This window comes from Mus pahari, chromosome 4 (assembly GCF_900095145.1).
Source record: "Mus pahari chromosome 4, PAHARI_EIJ_v1.1, whole genome shotgun sequence".
Taxonomy (NCBI): Eukaryota; Metazoa; Chordata; class Mammalia; order Rodentia; family Muridae; genus Mus; species Mus pahari.
This window is the reverse complement of record NC_034593.1, coordinates 126,734,019-126,741,526: the sequence shown is the minus strand read 5'-3', so window position 1 is coordinate 126,741,526 and position 7,508 is coordinate 126,734,019. Positions and strand designations below refer to the sequence as shown.

The window sequence follows — 7,508 nt, the reverse complement described above, 5'->3', positions numbered from 1 at the left end:
GGGGGTGGGGTATAGGGAACTTTCGGGATAGCATTTGAAATGTAAATAAAGAAAATAATAATAAATTTTTAAAAAAGAAAACACACAGTGGAAGTAAGAAGAATAGACAATAATACCTGGAACCATAAAACTGCATGTGTTTTCTGGGGAAACTGCCTAATAAAAAAGATACAATGGCTAAAATACCATTTCCTGTTTATGTGATTCTTGGTATTGTGTTTACAGGACAGGAAAACAGCCCCTCCTCTTGAAAAAATATATTTTGATATATGTCCCAGATATAATTAACACTCATAGTTCATCCTTATGATGGATTGAACAGAGAGCATATAACTTGGATGTGGATCACAGAGTGTGTCTGTCAATTATATTTGTTTGCATAATTACAATGTAAACTTTGATTCATTAAAAAAAACAATGTATATTTTGACTCTTATCTCTAGGTTTTTTTTAACTATTCATATTTGAACAGAATGAAATCAAATAAACATGATAAGGCAAACTAAAGCAATTTGAAAAGTATCCTTATATTAATCAACAATAGAACTATAATTGCCATTGGGCCTCAAATGTCACACTTTATCCGTATGTCATTCAAGTGAGAATATTAAATTAGAGACATGAAGTGCTTCGTAGACTAAATCATGTACTCATTACCCATCCATATGTTTAGTTACTGCAATAGAAAACAAAGTAGATATCTTGTATAAACTTAGGTAAGCAATCAAAGGAGGAAAGATGAAAATGTAAGTTACTGAGCTTGGCCTCAGAGAAGAGTGTTTTAATATACAGTACCATACAGAAAACAGGATGAAACTCAATAATGCTCATGAGAATCTATTTTGATTCCATAACACATTTGCTGAATAACAATTCATGTCAACACTGGCATTCGTAACTCAGCTGAGCCAAAGCTGTTTTACAGCAGGCTGAATCCATACTTCCAACCACCAAGAAATAAGATAAACAAATAATTTTTATAGTTTTCTCACAAATACTGCAACCTATATATGAAGTATCCAGTAACAATCAAGGTTCATAATGCCTATTTTAGCAAATAGGTTACTATGTAAGTGTTTGGAGTTCAACAGTTATTAGTATGCAATGTAACATGAAGTTCTACATACAGTCACTTAATTTCTTTTGCTCTTATCAAACCTAAATTCCCTTTCAACATGAAATTTTTTATCATTAATTGGATAATACACATAGAGTTAAATCATCCAAATAAGAAATAGTAAGGATTGTAAATCTTAAATGCATTGAAGGAACAATATATGGTTAATTTGGTACAAAATACCCACAAAAATAGTGTCCAATGCCAGCTTGGGCCAGGCAAGCAGAGAAGTGTTGAATGGAAATCGGCTCAAATGAAAAGCATCCTTCCTTATACCCAGGAACAACATTTAATTAAATCCAACTTATTGTTGTAAGAGTTGGTTTGGGGTGTTTTGTTTGTATTTTCTTATTTTAAGCAGAAAATCTACATTTGTGTCTGAAATCTCACCAGCAACAAGTATTGGTAACTAACTCAATTTTAACAACTTTAAATATAACATCAAATACAAGTATACACTAAATTCAACCCATTGGCCACTAGGCTCCACGTTCTTTTCTTTAATGTCTTAGTCTATTTCAAATATCCTTCCACGTGTATCCTTTTACGTATTTATAAACACTGTAGAGTTGAAATTTAAAAATATTTGAGAAATGATGTGGTGTTACTCTGCCTCACTACAGTGGTTTCCATAGTGAAATTGATGCTCATCCAAGTGGTCAGTGAAATCCGGTATCTGCAGACACTGATAGCTGTGAAACTAGTATTATGATTGTTTAGCTAGATTGTTTAGTGCCATGAAAAGACAACTGATTCACATCCAACATTACTTGATCCTGTAAGCCTGTGCTTGTCTTCATAATTCTTGTTATGATACACAGCACTTATTCCTATTGACAACTCGAGAGCATGACAAATTAGCATTTCTCATGCATTATCCCCATACGAAGTACATGGAGGTAGGCTGATGGCTCTCAGAAAATGAAGTTATATAAAAGTGAACTCAGGTAGCCCAGCAGATAAATGCCAGGAACAGGTAGATGCACAGTTGTAGATCAAGTCATCAAGTAATGAAAATACCAAAATAAGAATATTCACTTATCCTGTGTGATGGAATATGAATATGAATTTGTAAGGTCAAGATAATTGGATAAGTCATGATTCAATATGTTAAGCTCCTTTAATTACCTATGACTGTTTCAGCAAGTGTTTGCTTAGGTGTGAGTGTGTCCAGAAGGTCCATGTGGAGAGATGTTAATTTATCAACATGGCTATATTGGGGAGCAGAGCAGCAAGCAATGTTTAGGTCATGAGGAGGAACCATCAGGAATGGACCTTTAATAGGCTATCTGTCATGACAGTTTGGCCCCCTTTCTCTCTTCTACATGTGGCCCCTTGCCTTGTGCTTTTTCTATGAACTGAAAAAGTACAAGGCTTTCATCAGATGTGGCTTCCCAGTCTTAAGCTTACCAATCTCTATAACTATAAGCCAAAATAAATCTTCTTTCTTTAAAAATTATCTGGTCCTAAAAATTCTTTAATAGCAAAAGATAATACACTAAGATGAAATTTTAAACAATGATAAAAGCAAGCCCTTGTTTATAGCTTCAATAATAGTATTTCTTTGCATCTTATACCTGCAGTCTCCTAGATTAGTCAGTACCCGTTGACATCACCAGTTTGGGGAAGTTTTAAGGGTTATTCTTAAGGTTCTTGAAATTTTAAATCAGGTGTACACTGTGAGAATCAGTAACAAAGTAGTTATATTTCAATATGAAGAATAATAGTATTTGTAGTCTTTCACTGTGTACCTATAGGCACCTCAATGATGGATAGTGTAATTTAAGTTGTATTTGAAATTGCTTCCTTGTGCTAGCTCCTATGTGAAATTTGATAATTTAAATTCATAACCATAGATCTCTGTAAATTGCACCAAAAGTTTAGTGGCTGTCAAGTATGTCTATTCATATTAAGCACAAATGGCCCAGAAATTATGGAGAGATGGCTCAATGAAGACTACTGTCAGCTCTCCAGCAGATAATAAATTATAATATTTTATGGCAAAATCTAGAAGGTTGGAAGTTTCGACTGGGAAGACAACAGTTGACTGCATGTCTATTCCACTATTAAGTAGTCCTAGAAATTATTTCTTCATGCTCTGTTGGAACATATGGAAGTGGTTTATACAATACCTAAATAACACATCATCAGTTTCTTTCTACAAAGATGGGAAGAGACCTTGAGCTGGGAAAACACTCAAATCTCAGATGCAAGTTACTTCTACTTACATTTGATAGTTTTTAAGTCATCAGAAGAGAGTTTCAGCATTAAAGACCATATTGTTGTGGTCTGGTGGTAATTAATCCAAACCACAGAGAATACAACATATTCCAAATAAAAAGACAATATGAAATCATAATGGGCTGCAGTGATATTAGCTTCATATTTCATTATTTTTCTTTTTGGTATTTTGAGATAAGGTCTCACTCTGTATACATGGCTGGCTTGGAGCCTACTATATAGACCAGGCCAGCCTTGAACTCCTGCCCTGGAACCACCAGTGATGAATTTAGAGATGTGTGCCACTGTACCCAGTCCTATATTTCAATTCAATAACTCATATAACTACCTGTCTCCTCATCAACATGTTTATGGTACAACAGAAAATTATTATATCAATTGTGCATTTCTTCATTATCCATATATTATAAGTATTATCATATCCATATTTTGACTTTATTTAAAATCCAAGATCAAATCATAAGGAATAAAGGCTTGGGCCTTTATTATTTTTTTCTATTATTTCTTTTGAAAATGTAAGACTTGAATTCAATCTACTGTGATCATATTCACTCTGTAGTATCTTCTCCTACCCTCCACCACTCCTACTGACCTCCTTTTTTTCCAACTACTCTCCATCCTATGTTCACACGCATACACACACACACACACACACACACACGCCAATAGGTGACCACAGCTGCTGTGAGTTTATGATATTGTGATTGACTAGATTTATTAAAGTATAATCAACACATTTAAACTTTTATACACTTAACACATATGTGATGTTTTGATAAATATATACATCACGAAATGATTAAAACCATGAAACTAAGGTGCATCATATCATATACTATCATTTTTATGTGTAGGTAAGGATATTTAAGCTACACTCTTCTTTTTCTTTTATTGGATATTTTCTTTATTTACATTTCAAATGTTATCCCCATTCCATGTCTCCCCTCTGGAAACCTCCCATCCCATCCCCTCTCCCCCTGCTACTATTAACAACTTTAATGTATACATTTGGTATTATTAATCATTGATTGACTATAAGAAAGATCTCATCGGGAAGTGATGGTGCACACCTTTAATCCCAACACTTGGGAGTAGAGGCAGGCAGATCTCTGAGTTCAAAGCCAGCCTGGTCTACAGAATGAGTTCCAGGACAGCCAGGGCTACACAGAGAAAACCTGTCTCGAAAAAAGAAAAGAAAAGAAAAGAAAAGAAAAGAAAAGAAAAGAAAAGAAAAGAAAAGAAAAGAAAAGAAAAGAAAAGAAAAGGAAAGAGAAGAAAGAAAGAAAGAAAGAAAGAAAGAAAGAAAGAAAGAAGAAAGAAAGAAAGAAAGAAAGAAAGAGAAAGAAAGAAAGAAAGAAAGAAAGAAAGAAAAAAAGAAAGAAAGAAAGAAAGAAAGAAAGAAAGAAGAAAGAAAGAAAGAAAGAAAGAAAGAAAGAAAGAAAGAAAGAAAGAAAGAAAGAGAAAGAAAGAAAGAAAAGAAAGGAAAGAAAGAGAAGGTAAGAAGGAAGGAAGGAAGGAAGGAAGGAAGGAAGGAAGGAAGGAAGGAAGGAAGGAAAGAAGGAAAGGAAAGAAGGAAAGAAGGAAAGAAGGAAAGAAGGAAAGATAGAAAGATCTCTCAGATATATTGCTCCTGTCTAACTGAAAATATATATCTTTTCACTGACATCTAGATCCAGCCACAAAAAGCAACCATCATTCTATTGTTTCTATGTGATAACACCTGTAAATCCACTGAGTGAGACATCACACTTGTCAATGTTCTCCTGATTCTTCCATGTTGTTCCACACACTAGCAATGTCTGTATTTATCCTTCACTGAATGCTTACGCTGCCTATACATTACAGATATTGTGACTAACACTGCAGTGAACAGGGGAATTCAAATGAATCTCTAATGTGTTTATTATATTTTGGAAATTTTCACAGAAATGAGATTTTGGATCATTTGGTAGAAGTGTCTTAAGTTTGGTGAGTAACTTTACTACTGTTTTCTATAATGACTGTATTAACATTATCCTATTAGCAGTACTGGAAATACATCTCAGCCACACTACCTATCCTTTTAAAACTTTCTGCCAATACCAGCTTTAATGGGAGTGAGGTATTATCTCACTGTGGTTTTGATTTCCATATCCTTGGTGATGAGTGAGCATGCCATCTACAAACAATTCAGCTCTCTTCTGAGTCAGGGGAGTTTTAGTCTTATTGCTTAGTAGCTACAGTTAATCCTTTTAGTGATTATATAGAGGTGAAACCCTTCCCTTGTTCCTCATTTTAGTGGGAAAGATTTCATCATTTTTCATTACTGATTTTACTATTATCAATGAGCCTTCAATATATTGCTTTATTGTTTTGTAGACCCTTTACATACTTGATAAGGTTATTTAATCATAAATGAATACTGAATTTGTAAAATTATGTTTTCCTCATTTTGAGGTGGTTTTTATCTTACATATTGAACACATAGATCACAATTTCCCAAACTATAGCACATAAGACTATAGTTTATGTGAGTCAGCTGAATTCAGTACAAAAGTATTTTCTTGAGAATTTTTGCATCTATGTCCATCAGAGGCATTGCTCTGTAATATTCTTTCTTCTTCAAGAAGGTAATGCTAGGCTCATAAAATAAATTGGAGACTATTCCTCTCATTTTAAATTTTTCTATAAGAGCTTTAAAGTGGCAGGCACTTTAATACTTTGTTCTTTAAATATTCAGTAAAATTCATCTATAAAATTACCACGTTCCTAACTTTAATGCTGTAATTTCTTAAGATTCATTACTTTTAATTATGTATATATGTCTCCTGGGGGTACCAATGTGCATGGAGGTTCCCCCTAGAAGCCAGAGGTATCAGTTCCCCTGAAGCTGGACTGGTGGACAATTGTAAGCTGTCAGACTGATATGGGTTCTAGAAACTAAACTTGAGTCTTCTGCAAGAATAATATATGATCTTAACCACTGAGTAATCTCTCCTATGTGCTCTTAACTGCTAAACCATCTCCCCAACTCCATTTTTGAAGGATTTTCTTTCTATTTATATCCATATATCTTAAACATTATACAATGTTCAATTTTTTATTCCTTCACAATCCAACTTGAAAGATTATCTAAGAAGTTACACATTTTTATCAGTTATCCAACTAACTGGTATATTATGCATAGTCGCTGTAAACATTAACAAGTGTGTCCCTCACAACGTCCTGTGTGTGGAGATGCAATCCCCAGCTGATGCCTCTGAGGATGTGCCTACCTAGGAGAAAATTTCCACATGTCACTCAGGTTCTCAGAATAGTTCATGTGCTCTATTGTCTGCCAGATACATGCTAGTCAAAGGAATGACACAGACATAGCAGCAGGAAATGTCAGCACTTTGACTGTGTAGCTAAACCACTTCCAGGAAGAAACAGGAACTAAAAATGTGTGCCTGTTTATTTCATACTGGACAGTGAGGTGAACAACTAGATGTGATCACATACTACTTACCTACCTCTTTGTTCTCCTTACAAACTTGTATACCATTCACAGACTCTCTTCTTCAGGATCCAGACCTCACCACTAAAATGTTCATGTGGACATACAACTCTCTCCAGGCAAAAGCAGCAGCATTTGGGCCCCTCCCCCCAAAACTGGACCTAGGTAAGGAGAGAAGGGATGAGAAGTACCACACACCATTTATGATATCAGGAAGTCATGTTATCTGCTCCAACATCTCCTAAACGCAGGCTAGTGAGAAGCAACCAGAGATCCCATGGTCTAAACCACCAACCAAGGAGTACACACGGGAGGAACCCATAGCTCCAGCCGCATATGTAGCAGAGGATGGCCTTGTCGGGCATCAACGGGAGAAGAAGCCCTTAGTCCCATGAAGGTTCGATACCCCAGTGTAGGGGAATTCAAGGGAGGGGAGGCAGGAGTGTGTAGGTGAGTGGAGGCACACCCTCATAGAAGCAGGAGGGGTGAGATAGGGGGCTCTGGGGGGGGAGAAATCGGGAAAGGGGATAACACTTGAAATGTAAATAAATAAAATATACAATGAAAAAGAAAATATCAAAAAATTTCAAAATTAAAACATAGTAAAAAATAGAAAGAAAGAAAGAAAGAAAAGAAAGAAAGAAAGAAAGAAAGAAAGAAAGAAAGAAAGAAAGA

General features: G+C 35.1%; 1 protein-coding gene across 1 annotated transcript in view; it reads right to left on the bottom strand.

Annotated features, from left to right (window-relative positions):
- Positions 1-7,508, bottom strand: part of Stpg2 (sperm tail PG-rich repeat containing 2) — a 174,719-nt gene that overhangs the window by 113,829 nt on the left and 53,382 nt on the right. The gene's annotated exons all lie outside the window — the stretch shown is intronic.